Below are 16965 nucleotides of genomic sequence, written 5' to 3' on the forward strand. Positions count from 1 at the left end.
GTACGCAGGATCTCACCCTCGCCGTCCATCCCAGAGCCGCGCTGCCGTCCCCCTCGCAGAGCTGGAAGACTGAAGCTGGGTGAGTATGAGAAGCAAGAAGACTTCACAGGCGGCAGAAGACTTCGTGATCTTCACTGGAGGTAATGCACAGCACTGCAGCTGTGTGCCATTGCTCCACACACCTACACATACTCCGGTCACTGTTAGTGTGCAGGGCGCAGGGGGGGGGCACCCTGGGCAGCATTTGGGACCTCATTCTGGCAAATGAACACATATATACAGCTGGGCACTGTATATATGTAGGAGCCCCCGCCAAAGAAATAAAATTTAAGCAGGACAGAAGCCCGCCGCCGAGGGGGCGGGGCTTCTCCTTCAGCACTCACCAGCGCCATTTTTTCTCCACAGCACGCTGAGAGGAAGCTCCCCAGGCTATCCCCTGCTGATACACGGTAGAAGAGGGTTGAAAAGAGAGGGGGGGCGCATAATTAGGCGCAAAAAAGTATATAAACAACAGCTACTGGGTTAACATTAAGTTACTGTGTTATTCCTGGGTTATATAGCGCTGGGGTGTGTGCTGGCATACTCTCTCTGTCTCTCCAAAGGGCCTCGTGGGGGAACTGTCTTCAGAAAGGACATTCCCTGTGTGTGTGGTGTCGGTACGCTTGTGTCGACATGTCTGATGTGAAAGGTATGTGGGAGAGGTGCGGGAGCAAATGAATGTGGCGTCTCCGCCGACGGCGCCGACACCTGATTGGATGGATATAGGGAAGGTTTTAAATGATAATGTAAATTCCTTGCATAAAAGATTAGACAAGGCTGATGCATTGGGACAGTCAGGGTCTCAACCCGTGCCTGATCCTATGTCGCAGGGACCGTCGGGGTCTCATAAGCGCCCACTATCCCAAATTGTTGACACAGATACCGACATGGATTCTGACTCCAGTGTCGATTACGATGATGCAAAGTTGGCTAAATCACTCCGATATATGATTATAGCAATTAAGGAGGTTTTGCACATCACAGAGGAAACCCCTGTCCCTGACACAAGGGTTTATATGTATAAGGGAAAGAAACCTGAGGTAACTTTTCCCCCCTCACACGAACTGAATGAGTTATGTGAAAAAGCTTGGGAATCTCCAGATAAAAAACTGCAGATTTCCAAACGGATTCTTATGGCGTATCCTTTCCCGCCAACGGACAGGTTACGATGGGAATCCTCCCCTAGGGTGGACAAAGCTTTAACACGCTTATCCAAAAAGGTAGCCCTGCCGTCCCAGGATACGGCTACCCTCAAGGATGCTGCTGATCGCAAACAAGAGGGTACCCTGAAGTCCATTTATACACATTCAGGTACCTTGCTCAGACCGGCAGTCGCGTCGGCCTGGGTCTGTAGTGCAGTAGCGGCATGGACTGATACCTTATCAGAGGAGTTTGATACCCTAGATAGGGATACTGTTTTATTGACCCTGGGGCATATTAAAGACGCTGTCCTTTATATGAGAGATGCTCAAAGAGACATTAGTCTGCTGGGTTCTAGAATAAACGCTATGTCGATTTCTGCCAGAAGGGTCCTGTGGACTCTGCAATGGACAGGTGATGCCGACTCAAAACGGCATATGGAGGTTTTACCTTACAGGGGTGAGGAATTGTTCGGTGAAGGTCTCTCGGACCTGGTCTCCACAGCTACGGCTGGAAAGTCAAATTTTTTGCCTTATGTTCCCTCACAGCCTAAGAGAGCACCGCATTATCAAATGCAGTCCTTTCGATTACAAAGAAACAAGAAAGTCTTGCCAGAGGAAAGAAGCTACACAATACAGCTAGTTCCCAGGAACAGAAGTCCTCACCGGCCTCTGCAAAATCCACCGCATGACGCTGGGGCTCCACTGGCGGAGTCGGGGCCAGTGGGGGCGCGTCTTCAGAATTTCAGCCACATGTGGGTTCACTCCCAGGTGGATCCCTGAGCAATAGAAATTGTGTCTCAGGGTTACAAGCTGGAATTCGAAGAGGTGCCTCCTCGCCGGTTTTTCAAATCGGCCCTACTGTCTTCCCCCCTAGAGAGGGAGATAGTGTTAAATGCAATACAAAAATTGTATCTTCAGCAGGTGGTGGTCGAGGTTCCCCTCCTTCAACAGGGAAGGGGTTATTATTCGACCATGTTTGTGGTTCCGAAACCGGACGGTTCGGTCAGACCCATATTGAATTTAAAATCTCTGAACCTATACTTGAAGAGGTTCAAGTTCAAGATGGAATCGCTAAGAGCGGTCATCGCCAGCCTGGAAGGGGGGGATTTTATGGTGTCACTGGACATAAAGGATGCGTACTTTAATGTCCCCATTTATCCACCTCATCAGGCGTACCTAAGATTTGCCGTACAGGACTGTCATTACCAATTTCAGACGTTGCCGTTTGGTCACTCAACGGCTCTGAGGATTTTCACCAAGGTAATGGCGGAAATGATGGTGCTCCTGTGCAAGCAGGGTGTCACAATTATCCCGTACTTGGACGATCTCCTCATAAAAGCGAGATCAAGAGAGCAGTTGCTGAACAGCGTATCTCTTTCACTGAAAGTGTTACAACAACACGGCTGGATTCTCAATATCCCAAAGTCGCAGTTGGTTCCTACGACTCGTCTGCCTTTCTTGGGCATGATTCACTCGAGTCCTGGGAAAGATGGTGGCCTCATACGAGGCCATTCCCTTTGGCAGGTTCCATGCGAGGATTGTCCAATGGGATCTGTTGGACAAGTGGTCCGGATCACATCTACAGATGCATCGGTTGATCACCCTGTCCCCCAGGGCCAGGGTGTCGCTCCTGTGGTGGCTGCAGAGTGCTCACCTTCTCGAGGGCCGCAGATTCGGCATTCAGGATTGGATCCTGGTGACCACGGACGCAAGCCTCCGAGGTTGGGGAGCAGTCACACAGGGAAGACATTTCCAGGGTCTTTGGTCAAGTCAAGAGACTTGTCTGCACATCAACATCCTGGAACTAAGGGCCATATACAACGCCTTATGTCAAGCGGAGGCCTTACTTCACGACCAACCAGTTCTGATCCAGTCAGACAACATCACCGCAGTGGCTCATGTAAACCGCCAAGGCGGCACAAGGAGCAGAGCGGCAATGGCGGAAGCTACCAGGATTCTTCGCTGGGCGGAGAATCATGTAAGCGCACTGTCAGCAGTGTTCATTCCGGGAGTGGACAACTGGGAAGCAGACTTCCTCAGCAGACACTACCTACACCCGGGAGAGTGGGGACTTTATCCAGAAGTCTTCGCACAGATTGTGAGTCGGTGGGAACTGCCACAGATAGACATGATGGCGTCCCGCCTCAACAAAAAGCTACAGAGGTATTGCGCCAGGTCCAGAGACCCTCAGGCAGTAGCGGTAGACGCCCTCGTGACACCGTGCGTGTTCCGGTCCGTCTATGTATTTCCTCCTCTTCCTCTCATACCCAAGGTGTTGAGAATAGTCAGAAGAAAAGGAGTGAGAACAATCCTCGTTGTTCCAGATTGGCCACGACGGACCTGGTATCCAGATCTGCAGGAAATGCTCACGGAAGATCCGTGGCCTCTTCCTCTAAGGCAGGACCTGTTGCAACAGGGACCCTGTCTGTTCCAAGACTTACAGCGGCTGCGTTTGACGGCATGGCGGTTGAACGCCGGATCCTAGCGGAAAAAGGTATTCCGGCTTCTCTCCCAGAAGTTCAGACTTTTGTTAAGGGAGTACTGCATATTCAGCCTCCGTTTGTGCCTCCGGTGGCGCCTTGGGACCTTAATGTGGTCTTGGACTTCCTAAAGTCACACTGGTTTGAACCACTGAAAACGGTGGAGTTGAAATATCTCACTTGGAAGGTGGTCATGTTATTAGCCCTGGCTTCGGCTAGGCGAGTGTCTGAATTAGCGGCTTTATCACATAAAAGCCCCTATCTGGTTTTCCATATGGATAGAGCGGAATTGCGGACACGTCCTCAGTTCCTGCCAAAAGTGGTTTCGTCCTTTCATATGAACCAACCTATTGTGGTGCCTGTGGCTACACGGGACTTAGAGGATTCCGAGTCCCTTGATGTGGTCAGGGCTTTGAAAATTTATGTAGCCAGGACGGCTAGAGTCCGAAAAACAGAAGCACTGTTTGTTCTGTATGCAGCCAACAAGCTTGGCGGCCCTGCTTCAAAGCAGACTCTTGCTCGCTGGATCTGTATCACGATTCAGCAGGCGCATTCTACGGCATGATTGCCGTTACCTAAATCGATCAAGGCCCATTCCACTAGGAAAGTGGGCTCTTCTTGGGCGGCTGCCCGAGGGGTCTCGGCACTACAGCTGTGTCGAGCTGCTACTTGGTCGGGTACAAACACCTTTGCAAAATTCTATAAGTTTGATACCCTGGCTGAGGAGGACCTCATGTTTGCTCAATCGGTGCTGCAGAGTCATCCGCACTCTCCCGCCCGTTTGGGAGCTTTGGTATAATCCCCATGGTCCTTACGGAGTCCCCAGCATCCTCTAGGACGTTAGAGAAAATAAGATTTTACTTACCGGTAAATCTATTTCTCGTAGTCCGTAGAGGATGCTGGGCGCCCGTCCCAAGTGCGGACTTATTCTGCAATACTTGTATATAGTTATTGCTTCAATAAGGGTTACGTTATTGTTGCATCGGGCGTGAACTGATGCTATGTTATTGTCATACTGTTTACTGGATTGTTATCACAAGTTATACGGTGTGATTGGTGTGGCTGGTATGAATCTTGCCCTTGGATTAACAAAAATCCTTTCCTCGTACTGTCCATCTCTTTCGGGCACAGTTCTCTAACTGAGGTCTGGAGGAGGGGCAGAGAGGGAGGAGCCAGTGCACACCAGGAACTAAATTCTTTCTTAAAGTGCCCATGTCTCCTGCGGAGCCCGTCTCTTCCCCATGGTCCTTACGGAGTCCCCAGCATCCTTTACGGACTACGAGAAATAGATTTACCGGTAAGTAAAATCTTATTATAATAATCTACATAAATCCATGTAAATTGTGCCTGCCCCCTGGCTGTTCTGCTGTCCACTACTTTATCTGTCCTGTCCTGTCACTGAATGGGTGGTGCCCGGTTTCCATTGCACATAACACAGACAGGGCAGCTTATGGCATTATATGAAAAATATATACATATATAGAGAGATATACATTTGGTTTAAATTTAAAGGTGATATTTACAATAGAGCAATTCACCTTATATCAGGAGTCAAAGAACAAGTAAAGCAACTATTCATATATGCAGCTGAACATTGTGAATTAAATAACTTTTTTGGTGGCTGACACCTAGGCACACTTGCATACATTGGATTAACTGAATCATACACGTGGACAAGGCTAGTTATGTCACAAGCAATACAGACAGCTTTTTGATCTGCATCAGATCCCATCAGGAAGCTGTCCTACAAATGTGGAAGGATTTCTATGTAACGGATTAAGGTAATATGTAATTATTTTTTAACAGTGCCGCCTTGGAAAGTTAGACTAACACCTAAAAATGCATTTCTCTAACGTCCTAGTGGATGCTGGGAACTCTGTAAGGACCATGGGGAATAGCGGGCTCCGAAGGAGGCTGGGCACTCTAGAAAGATTTAGGACTACCTGGTGTGCACTGGCTCCTCCCACTATGACCCTCCTCCAAGCCTCAGTTAGATTTCGTGCCCGGCCGAGGTTGGATGCACACTAGGGGCTCTCCTGAGCCCTTAGAAAGAAAGTATAGTTTTAGGTTTTTTATTTTCAGTGAGACCTGCTGGCAACAGGCTCACTGCAGCGAGGGACTAAGGGGAGAAGAAGCGAACTCGCCTGCTTGCAGCCGGATTGGGCTTCTTAGGCTACTGGACACCATTAGCTCCAGAGGGATCGACCGCAGGCCCAGTCCTTGGTGTTCGGTCCCGGAGCCGCGCCGCCGTCCCCCTTACAGAGCCAGAAGCAAGAAGAGGTCCGGAAAAACGGCGGCAGAAGACCTCAGTCTTCACCAAGGTAGCGCACAGCACTGCAGCTGTGCGCCATTGCTCCTCATGCACACTTCACACTCCGGTCACTGAGGGTGCAGGGCGCTTGGGGGGGGGCGCCCTGAGCTGCAATAAAAACACCTTGGCTGGCAAAAATACCACAATATATAGTCCTAGAGGCTATATATGTGGTAAATTCCCCTGCCAGAATCCAGAAAAAAGCGGGAGAATAGGCCGCGGAAAAGGGGCGGAGCTATCTCCCTCAGACACACTGGCGCCATTTCTCCTTCACAGATCCGCTGGAAGGAAGCTCCCTGGCTCTCCCCTGCAGTCTACACTTCAGAACAGGGTAAAAACAGAGAGGGGGGGCACTAAACTTGGGCGCAATACATATATAATATAAAAAGCAGCTATAGGGGACATAACTCAGTTAGTCCCTGCATTATATAGCGCTCTGGTGTGTGCTGGCATACTCTCACTCTGTCCCCCCAAAGGGCTTTTGTGGGTCCTGTCCTCATTCGGAGCATTCCTTGTGTGTGTGCGGTGTGTCGGTACGGCTGTGTCGACATGTTTGATGAGGATAATGATGTGGAGGCGGAGCAGATGCCTTTAGAAGGGATGTCACCCCCTGCGGGGCAGACACCTGAGTGGATGGGCTTATGGAAAGTAATGAGTGCACGTATAGACTCCTTATATAAGAAAATCGACGACATGCCAAATGTGGGACAGCCGACTTCTCAGCTCGTGCCTGCCCAGGCGTCGCATGGGTCATCAGGGGCTCTAAAACGCCCGCTACCTCAAGCAGACCCAGATGTCGACACTGATACTGACACCAGTGTCGACGACGATGAGTCAAACCTGATGCCCACTAAGGCCATTCACTGTATGATTGAGGCAATGAAAGAGGTGTTAAACATTTCTGATATAACTACTGGTACCACTAAAAAGGGTATTATGTTTGGAGAGAAAAAACTACCCGTAGTTTTCCCCCCATCAGATGAATTAAATGAAGTGTGTGAAGAAGCGTGGGCTTTCCCTGATAAAAAATTGGTAATTCCTAAGAAGGTACTAATGGCGTTCCCTTTCCCGCCAGAGGATAGGTCACGTTGGGAAACACCCCCTAGAGTGGATAAAGCGCTCACACGTTTGTCTAAAAAGGTGGCACTACCGTCTCCGGATACGGCCGCCCTCAAGGAACCTGCTGATAGAAAGCAGGAGGCGATCCTGAAGTCTGTATATACACACACACAGGCATTATACTTAGGCCAGCTATTGCGTCAGCTTGGATGTGCAGTGCTGCCGCTGCTGCTTGGTCAGATAAACTGTCAGAAAATATTGACACATTAGACAGAGACACGATCCTGTTAACCATAGACCATATAAAAGACTCAGTCTTATATATGAGAGATGCACAGAGGGAAATCTGCCGACTGGCATCTAAAGTAAGTGCATTGTCCATTTCTGCTAGGAGAGGCTTATGGACTCGCCAGTGGACAGGAGATGCAGATTCTAAAAAGCACATGGAAGTGTTGCCATATAAGGGTGAGGAATTATTTGGGGATGGTCTCTCGGACCTAGTTTCCACAGCAACGTCTGGGAAGTCAGCATTTTTACCCCATGTCCCCTCACAGCCTAAGAAGGCGCCGTTTTATCAGGTTCAGTCCTTTCGGACCCAGAAAAACAGGCGTGGAAAAGGCGGGTCTTTTCTGTCCAGAGGCAGAGGTAGGGGAAAAAGGCTGCAACAAACAGCAGGTTCCCAGGAGCAAAAGTCCTCCCCCGCTTCCTCTTCCAAGTCCGCCGCATGACGGTGGGGCTCCACAGGCGGAGCCAGGTACGGTGGGGGGTCGCCTCAAAAATTTCAGCGATCAGTGGGTTCGCTCACAGGTGGATCCCTGGATCCTGCAAATAGTATCTCAGGGGTACAAGCTGGAATTCGAGGCGTCCCCACCCCACCGGTTCCTAAAATCTGCCTTGCCAATTGCTCCCTCAGACAAGGAGGCGGTGCTAACGGCAATTCACAAGCTGTATTCTCAGCAGGTGATAATCAAGGTACCCCTACTTCAACAAGGCCGGGGTTATTATTCCACACTATTTGTGGTACCGAAACCGGACGGTTCGGTGAGACCCATTCTAAATTTGAAATCCTTGAACACATACATAAAGAAATTCAAGTTCAAGATGGAATCGCTCAGGGCGGTTATTGCAAGCCTGGACGAGGGGGATTACATGGTATCCCTGGACATCAAGGATGCTTACTTGCATGTCCCCATTTACCATCCTCACCAGGAGTACCTCAGATTTGTGGTACAGGATTGCCATTACCAATTCCAGACGCTGCCGTTTGGACTGTCCACGGCACCGAGGGTATTTACCAAGGTTATGGCGGAAATGATGATACTCCTTCGAAGAAAGGGAGTTTTAATTATCCCGTACTTGGACGATCTCCTAATAAAAGCGAGGTCCAAGGAACAGTTGTTGGTGGGAGTAGCACTATCCCAGGAAGTGCTGCACCAGCACGGCTGGATTCTGAATATCCCAAAGTCACAGCTGGTTCCGACGACACGGCTACTGTTCCTGGGTATGATTCTGGATACAGCCCAGAGAAAAGTGTTTCTCCCGGAGGAGAAAGCCAGGGAGTTGTCATCTCTAGTCAGAGACCTCCTGAAACCAAAACAGGTATCAGTGCATCACTGCACGCGGGTCCTGGGAAAGATGGTGGCTTCTTACGAAGCAATTCCCTTCGGCAGGTTCCATGCCAGAATCTTTCAGTGGGACCTGTTGGACCAGTGGTCCGGATCGCATCTTCAGATGCATCGCTTAATAACCCTGTCTCCAAGAACCAGGGTGTCTCTACTGTGGTGGCTGCAGAGTGCTCATCTTCTAGAGGGCCGCAGGTTCGGCATACAGGACTGGGTCCTGGTGACCACGGATGCCAGCCTTCGAGGCTGGGGGGCAGTCACACAGGGAAGAAACTTCCAAGGACTATGGTCGAGTCAGGAGACTTCCCTTCACATAAATATTCTGGAACTAAGGGCCATCTACAATGCCCTAAGTCAAGCAAAATCCCTGCTCCTACACCAGCCGGTGCTGATCCAGTCAGACAACATCACGGCAGTCGCCCATGTAAATCGACAGGGCGGCACAAGAAGCAGGATGGCGATGGCAGAAGCCACAAAAATTCTCCGATGGGCGGAGAATCATGTACTAACACTGTCAGCAGTGTTCATTCCGGGAGTGGACAACTGGGAAGCAGACTTCCTCAGCAGACACGACCTCCACCCGGGGGAGTGGGGACTTCACCCAGAAGTCTTCCAGATGCTGGTAAACCGTTAGGAAAAACCACAGGTGGACATGATGGCGTCCCGTCTCAACAAAAAGTTAAAAAAATATTGCGCCAGGTCAAGGGACCCTCAGGCGATAGCTGTGGACGCTCTAGTAACACCGTGGGTGTACCAGTCGGTTTATGTGTTCCCTCCTCTGCCTCTCATTCCAAAGGTATTGAGAATAATAAGAAAGCGAGGAGTAAACACAATTCTCGTGGTTCCGGATTGGCCAAGACGAGCGTGGTACCCGGAACTTCAAGAGATGCTCTCAGAGGACCCGTGGCCTCTACCGCTCAGACAGGACCTGCTACAGCAGGGGCCCTGTCTGTTCCAAGACTTACCGCGGCTGCGTTTGACGGCATGGCGGTTGAACACCGGATCCTAAAGGAAAAGGGTATTCCGGAAGAAGTCATTCCTACGCTTATTAAGGCCAGGAAAGATGTTACGGCAACGCATTATCACCGCATATGGCGAAAATATGTTGCATGGTGCGAGGCCAATAAGGCCCCAACAGAGGAATTTCAACTAGGTCGATTTCTGCATTTCCTGCAAGCAGGAGTGGATATGGGCCTAAAACTAGGCTCCATTAAAGTACAGATCTCGGCTCTGTCGATTTTCTTTCAAAAAGAACTAGCTTCAGTACCTGAAGTTCAGACTTTTGTAAAAGGAGTGCTGCATATTCAGCCCCCGTTTGTGCCTCCAGTGGCACCTTGGGATCTCAACATGATGTTGAGTTTCTTAAAATCACATTGGTTTGAGCCACTAAAAACCGTGGATCTGAAATATCTCACGTGGAAAGTGGTCATGTTATTAGCCTTGGCTTCAGCCAGGCGAGTGTCAGAATTGGCGGCTTTATCATGTAAAAGCCCTTATCTGATTTTCCATATGGATAGGGCAGAGTTGAGGACTCGTCCCCAATTTCTCCCTAAGGTGGTGTCAGCGTTTCACCTGAACCAGCCTATTGTGGTGCCGGCGGCTACTAGTGAATTGGAGGACTCCAAGTTGCTAGACGTTGTCAGGGCCCTGAAAATATATGTTTCCAGGACGGCTGGAGTCAGAAAATCTGACTCGCTGTTTATCCTGTATGCACCCAACAAGTTGGGTGCTCCTGCTTCTAAGCAGTCTATTGCTCGCTGGATTTGTAGTACAATTCAGCTTGCACATTCTGTGGCAGGCATGCCACAGCCAAAATCTGTAAAGGCCCATTCCACAAGGAAGGTGGGCTCATCTTGGGCGGCTGCCCGAGGGGTCTCGGCTTTACAACTTTGCCGAGCAGCTACTTGGTCAGGGGCAAATACGTTTGCAAAGTTCTACAAATTTGATACCCTGGCTGAGGAGGACCTGGAGTTCTCTCATTCGGTGCTACAGAGTCATCCGCACTCTCCCGCCCGTTTGGGAGCTTTGGTATAATCCCCATGGTCCTTACGGAGTTCCCAGCAGCCACTAGGACGTTAGAGAAAATAAGAATTTACTCACCGGTAATTCTATTTCTCGTAGTCCGTAGTGGATGCTGGGCGCCCATCCCAAGTGCGGATTGTCTGCAATACTTATAAATAGTTATTGTTAACAAAAGGGTTATTGTTGAGCCATCTGTTGAGAGGCTCAGTTGTTTTCATACTGTCAAACTGGATATTGTATCACGAGTTGTACGGTGTGATTGGTGTGGCTGGTAAGAGTCTTACCCGGGATTCTAAATCCTTCCTTATTATGTCTGCTCGTCCGGGCACGGTGTCCTAACTGAGGCTTGGAGGAGGGTCATAGTGGGAGGAGCCAGTGCACACCAGGTAGTCCTAAATCTTTCTAGAGTGCCCAGCCTCATTCGGAGCCCGCTATTCCCCATGGTCCTTACGGAGTTCCCAGCATCCACTACGGACTACGAGAAATAGAATTACCGGTGGGTAAATTCTTATTTTTACTTTCATGGTTCAGATTTGAAAACTTTGACTTTAGTTAATGTCCATGTTGTATTTCGCGTAGATTAATGTAATCCGTTTTCTGTTTGTAAGCAATATTAATTATTAAACAGTGTTTCTTAACTCTAGTCATTACTCATCCACCCATTGAGCATTTCGGGAAGTGTGCAAACCGGTAGGATGACTGATACAGCACTGTACACTTGTGCAGGACTATGGAGACTATGATCTGATGGGGTGTATGAGGGCTGCAATAACAAAAAATAAATAAATAGCATTTTATTAATATTGACTGTAAGCAGTTTAATATGCATAGTGAAAAAGCTACTTCCTATGATGAAACCCTTAACTCGGATCCTTGAAAGGGAATATTCCTCCGAAATACAAGGCTGTGTTTTGGGCAGAACTATTATTTTTGCCAACAAATTCTATTTACTAGGAGTGGAATAATTACATGACTGAAATGGGTTGGGGCTGTGAGACCGGTGGTGGGGATTCCGGAGGTTAGCATACCGACCGCAGAATGCTGGTGGGGTGGGGGGGGGGGGGGGGGGCGCAACAGAGCCTGAAAGTCGGCATGTGAATAACAGGTTCTGTTCCCACTGTATGGGTGTCGTGGACACCCACAAGTGTGAATGGTCCCTGTTACTCGCATTCCGACTGTCGTGCTTTTGATCGCTCGGGGCTCTAAGTGGTGATTACATGACCTCATCCCACTGAAACATTGTTTACTCCAAAAGTGTAATCACTGACTGCTTGCAGATGCAGGCAGTGTGCTATAAGTATTGTAGGGGAAGTGGCTAGACCAAGAAGCACATACCTAATAAGTCATGCCAGCCCTTCAGCTACCTCTTCCCTCAAATGTCAAATACATTTGCTTCCTTTTTCACATGATCCTGATAAATGAATGTTGGTTAAGCGTCTTCCTGCCAAATAGGTCGGTCAAATGGGTGTGTAATGCAATGGACCAACAAAAAACCCAGATAGGGGTGTGCTGCGATTAGCCAGGAAGAATGTGCACACCCACACATTCAAAGAGGCTGGATAGTTGCTACTGTCAAGTAGTAAAACAGACGTTGGAGATTCGACTCCCTCAGATCTGAGGCACATAAGCCATCATTCAGCTTCAGTTGCAGTTTTGCTATTTAAGGCAGGTGCAGGGCGTTCATTTTTCAGGTTGCATCGGCCACGTATGACGTCACGCAGCTGCCCCGAACTGGCCCACATTTTCGGTGCTACGCCGATCCAATGCCGCGTCACTGCCATCACAATGCCGCCCTGCAAATGCCTCTTCCTGTCAATGAGACAAAGACGTCCGCATAACTGAAATGCGGGTCCTTCACGTGCGCACTATGCAGGACCCGGGGAGAATGCAAACACATCTCAGATGGGTCCACTAGTGAATAGTGTCCATAGTGAATAGTACCAATGTTCGGTACTTTGTGCACGCGCAGGACCTGTACTGCACATGCAGTGGTTTGATGTATTACGGCTGCAGAAGACATCACTAGATGATAGTTTGCAGATGTTTGGGGGTGGAGTGTTGAGACCAGGATATCCGTTGGCAGATGGGGATATTCCTGGCCTCTGTAGGAACTGCGGCAGTTGGCTTGCGTGACCCCGTGGATCATGCAGCTGGCTGATGATGTTGCAGGTGATACAATGCTTTGTCCATAGGATGCAGCATGGATCATTAGTGGAAGCAGGAGACATCTACTTATTTCAGATGCCTCCTGCTGCATTACCATACTAGTACATTTCAGCTGCTTCCAATTAAGCAACAGTTATGACTCCTCCAACCACCCCTGTATTAGCCCCAAGCAGGTCTGCCATCAAAAATTGTGGGGCCCGTGACTAACAAAACAGACAGCCCCCCCAACAACAAAAAAAATTCTGCAACACCGTTCCATCCCTATGTGATGTCACATATAGGTGGAGCGTTCCGAATCTGCAGGAACAATTCACAGAGAGCTGATGTACAGGGAGAGCTTGTATTAAGAAGTCTTCCCTGCGCATCAGCCCGCTGTTGTTGTACAGCTCTTCAGGTATTGGCGGTAGAAGCCAGGGGTGGGCCCCCCTCTCAGTAAGGGCCCAGGACTACAGTCCCCCCTGATGGCTGCCCTGGCCCCATGGTCCGCCAGGAGGTCACTGGTGGATGTATGTTTTGAAAAATGATGTTTGTGCAGGTGTTCGTTATGTAGGCACAAACCAGCATGTGACTCCCAACTATGAAGAGCCAAGTTACTTTTATTGAAAGATAGCAGGTACAGATGTACTCACACACTGGTTATCATGGAGCGGGGTGTCATACAACTTACCAGCCAGTGAATGTATGTAGGCATTGGTAGTGGTGCAGGAACACTGGGATAGCTTCATATGCAGATATTAATCAGGTCTCATAGGAGGAGGTGATAGTCACTTGAATTTTGTTACAATTAAGTGCAGACAGAGTGGTAATTGTTCCTCATGAATCATATCTCGGGACATTAAAGGGTTAATTGCACACACTGAGGTTTTGTCTGTTGTCTCCTTTTTGTAATAAATTATTACTGTTCAAATATTAATACAGTGAGACCTAGGAATGTGAGTCTGCGGCAGCTGTGGTGATGGAAACCACACAATTTACAGTCACAACGTGATGCAGCAGGCACTGCAATTCTCTGTGATCCATAAGTCATAGGAAGAAGTGCATATATGGATTGCTGTTCAAGCAGTTGGTATAGCCAGGGAGTCTGGATCTTCTATTATATATTCTGCCAGATCATATGCCCCTTACATGTTTTAATCCCTTATTAATTAGTTCTACACACATGCTCCTCAGAACATCTTCACATGTATGTATGATTGGGCTCTTAGGGATGTGGATGACACCTAATGAGACTGAGGGCAAAATTTACTAAGCATCGGTTTGTTGGTTTTGGTCGATATTCCGTTGATTTTGCAAACCAACCGTTTAGTAAAGTCAAAACTTACCAAAAATCTGACTTAGAAACACTTTAGTACAGTAGTTCTCAAACTGTGTGCCTAGGCTTCCTGGGGTGCCTTGGATTGGTGGCGCAGGACCAATTCAAATCATTTATGGTCAATGTAATAGGCAAAACCAGTGCTGGTGGCTGCCAGTCATAAAATATGTGGACAAACAGAAGCAAATCTTGTTCCTCACCACACAACTGAACGTAAGAATAACATAAACACAATTTACTTAATTTAATATTTCTTTCTAAATTTCTCAAAAATCTCTTGGCCTAGGGGTGCAGTGGTAAATATACTGATACTCTAGTGCGCCGTGTTTCAAAAAAGTTTGGGAACCACTGTTTTAGAACACTGGATCAGCAATAAATGTTTTAACATAAACGACTATAAATTTCTCTGACGTCCTAGTGGATGCTGGGTACTCCATAAGGACCATGGGGAATAGACGGGCTCCGCAGGAGACTGGGCACTCTAAAAGAAAGATTAGGTACTATCTGGTGTGCACTGGCTCCTCCCTCTATGCCCCTCCTCCAGACCTCAGTTAGAATCTGTGCCCGGCTCGAGCTGGTTGCACACTAGGGGCTCTCCTGAGCTTCTAGTAAAGAAAGTATTTGTTAGGTTTTTTATTTTCAGTGAGATCTGCTGGCAACAGACTCACTGCTACGAGGGACTTAGGGGAGAGAAGCGAACCTACCTGCTTGCAGCTAGCTTGGGATCGAACACAAGCCCAGCCTCGGTCGTCCGGTCCCGGAGCCACGCCGCCATCCCCCTTGCAGAGCCAGAAGCAAGAAGAACATCCTGGAAATCGGCGGCTGAAGACTCCGGTCTTCATTGAGGTAGCGCACAGCACTGCAGCTGTGCGCCATTGCTCCCTATGCACACCACATACTCCGGTCACTGATGGGTGCAGGGAGCTGGGGGGGGGCGCCCTGGGCTGCAATTAGAGTACCTTACATGGCGAACAGCACATAATATCAGGGCCGTAACTACGTGTGTGCCAAGGGGGCTTGGCACACAGCGCAGTTGCCCTGGGGGTGCAACGGCCAGCGGCATGTAATGAGTCAAATTGACTCATTACATGCCGCCTCTGTGTGCGCGCGCTGTGTAGAAGAGACCAGCGCCGAGCAGCGGAGAGAAGGAGGAGGAGGGAGGGGGAGCAGGGAGCTGCAGCAGCGCTATTTGATTGGTAGTAAGCGCCGCTGCAGCATCCCCCTCTCCTTCTGTATTGGCTGCCCGGCGCTGCTATGGATGCTGGGATGCGGTTCCTCCATCCCAGCATCCAAAGCAGCGCCAGGCAGCCAATACAGAAGGAGAGGGGGATGCTGCAGCGGCGCTTACTACCAATCAAATAGCGCTGCTGCGGCTCCAATCCCCCTCCCTCCTCCTTCTTCTCAACTGCCTGCACACGCCACACTGCACAGAGAGGGAGATGCCTGCCATCACGAGGAGCCTGTCAGCGGGAGAAGGTAAGTATCTCTCTCTCTCTCTCTCTCTAAAATAGGGGGGTCCTGGCTGCCGCAATGTGTAAAATAGGGGGGGTCCTGGCTGCCGCAATGTGTAAAATAGGGGGGGTCCTGGCTGCCGCAATGTGTAAAATAGGGGGACGCCCTGGCTGCCGCAATGTGTAAAATAGGGGGACGCCCTGGCTGCCGCAATGTGTAAAATAGGGGGACGCCCTGGCTGCCGCAATGTGTAAAATAGGGGAACGCCCTGGCTGCCGCAATGTGTAAAATAGGGGGACGCCCTGGCTGCCACAATGTGTAAAAAAGGGGGACGCCCTGGCTGCCGCAATGTGTAAAATAAGGGGACGCCCTGGCTGCCACAATGTGTAAAAAAGGGGGACGCCCTGGCTGCCGTAATGTGTAAAAAAGGGGGACGCCCTGGCTGCCGTAATGTGTAAAAAAGGGGGACGCCCTGGCTGCCGTAATGTGTAAAAAGGGGCTCTACCTGGTGTAGTGGCGCTACTGTGCAGCGTAATTTGAATAATGTAGACTACTGTGCACCGTAGTATGAATTGCTATTATTTTGTGGCCACGCCCCTTCCCCGTGAAGCCACGCCCCTATAAATTTTTCGCACGTCGCAGGCGCGCACTGCCCCTGTCTTACATGGGGGGGGGCACTGTCGTTTCTTGCACACTGCGCTAAAATGGCTAGTTACGGCACTGCATAATATAGTCTAATAAACTATATATGTGCAAAAATCCCCTGCCATAACATAAATATAAGAGCGGGAGAAGTCCGCCGAGAAGGGGACGGGGCTATCTCCCTCAGCACACTGGCGCCATTTCCTCTTCACAGCTCCGCTGGAAGACAGCTACCCAGGCTCTCCCCTGCAGTTTCCAGGCTCAAAGGGTAAAAAAGAGAGGGGGGGCACAAAATTTAGGCGCAAACTGTATATGTAAAGCAGCTATAGGGAAAAATCACTTTTGTGTTAGTGTAAATCCCTGATTATATAGCGCTGTGGTGTGTGCTGGCATACTCTCTCTCTGTCTCCCCAAAGGACTTGGTGGCGTCCTGTCCTCAGTCAGAGCATTCCCTGTGTGTGTGTGCGGTGTGTCGGTACGGCTGTGTCGACATGTTTGATGAGGAGGCTTATGTGGAGGCGGAGCAGGTGCCGATAAGTGTGATGTCACCCCCTGCGGGGTCGACACCAGAGTGGATGGATATGTGGAAGGTATTAACCGACAGTGTCAACTCCTTACATAAAAGGCTGGATGACGTAACAGCCGTGGGACAGCCGGCTTCTCAGCCCGTGCCTGCCCAGGCGTCTCAAAGACCATCAGGGGCTCACAAACGCCCGCT

At 49.5% G+C, this 16965-nt stretch overlaps 1 protein-coding gene across 1 annotated transcript in view; it reads left to right on the forward strand.

Annotated features, from left to right (window-relative positions):
* Positions 1-15547: 15547 nt before the first annotated feature.
* Positions 15548-16965, forward strand: part of GNG10 (G protein subunit gamma 10) — a 123436-nt gene continuing 122018 nt past the window's right edge. Inside the window, exon 1 of the mRNA XM_063914685.1 lies at positions 15548-15629. The gene's annotated coding sequence lies outside the window, so the exon portion shown is untranslated. The remainder of the gene's footprint in view (positions 15630-16965) is intronic.

This window comes from Pseudophryne corroboree, chromosome 1 (genome assembly GCF_028390025.1).
Source record: "Pseudophryne corroboree isolate aPseCor3 chromosome 1, aPseCor3.hap2, whole genome shotgun sequence".
In the NCBI taxonomy this organism is placed as follows: domain Eukaryota; kingdom Metazoa; phylum Chordata; class Amphibia; order Anura; family Myobatrachidae; genus Pseudophryne; species Pseudophryne corroboree.